This window comes from Leptonychotes weddellii, chromosome 2 (assembly GCF_054177405.1).
Source record: "Leptonychotes weddellii isolate Sample4059 chromosome 2, ASM5417740v2, whole genome shotgun sequence".
Lineage (NCBI taxonomy): Eukaryota > Metazoa > Chordata > Mammalia > Carnivora > Phocidae > Leptonychotes > Leptonychotes weddellii.
In genome coordinates this window covers 15,191,790-15,192,535 of record NC_138370.1, presented here as the reverse complement: position 1 = coordinate 15,192,535, position 746 = coordinate 15,191,790, and positions in this window count along the sequence as shown.

Here is a 746-nt window from a genome sequence, read left to right as displayed (position 1 = left end):
CTTTTATAAAAAGTTTCTTGCACTATTATTTTCTATCATTTATAATGCCTATTTGCATACTTATTTGCTCTTGATAGAAACCTTATGAATTGTTATTACCCATTTTATGGATAAGGAAATAGAAAGTCAGTAATGACAAGTGCCTTCTTCAAAACTATGCAAGTATTATTTTATGGGCCAAAGTTTAGACCCCAAGTCTTGCTGTCTTGACAAAGTTTAAAGGCAAAGTTAATGTTTTTCAAGTTCAGTCAATTGTTTAAAGAGCTTCTAACCATGAGAGACGATGGACTCTGAAAAACAAACTGAGGGTTCTAGAGGGGAGGGAGGTGGGAGGATGGGTTAGCCTGGTGATGGGTATTAAAGAGGGCACGTTCTGCATGGAGCACTGGGTGTTATGCACAAACAATGAATCATGGAACACTTCATCTAAAACTAATGATGTAATGTATGGTGATTAACATAACAATAAAAAATAAAGAGCTTCTAAAATGTATTTTTAGAGTTTCTCCACCAAAAAAAAAAAAAAAATCCAGTTAATAATGTATAAGTTTCTCCTTGGAATTTGAGATCTTAGTAGATTATGACTTTTAAGAGGGCACACTAAAGCACATTTTGACTCTGTCCTTTTGTTTTTAATTGAGATATAACTGATATATAACATTATATTAGTTTCAGGTGTACAGCATGATTCTTTTTTTTGTTTCATATTTCTCTTTTATTTATTTTATTTTATTTTATTTTATTTT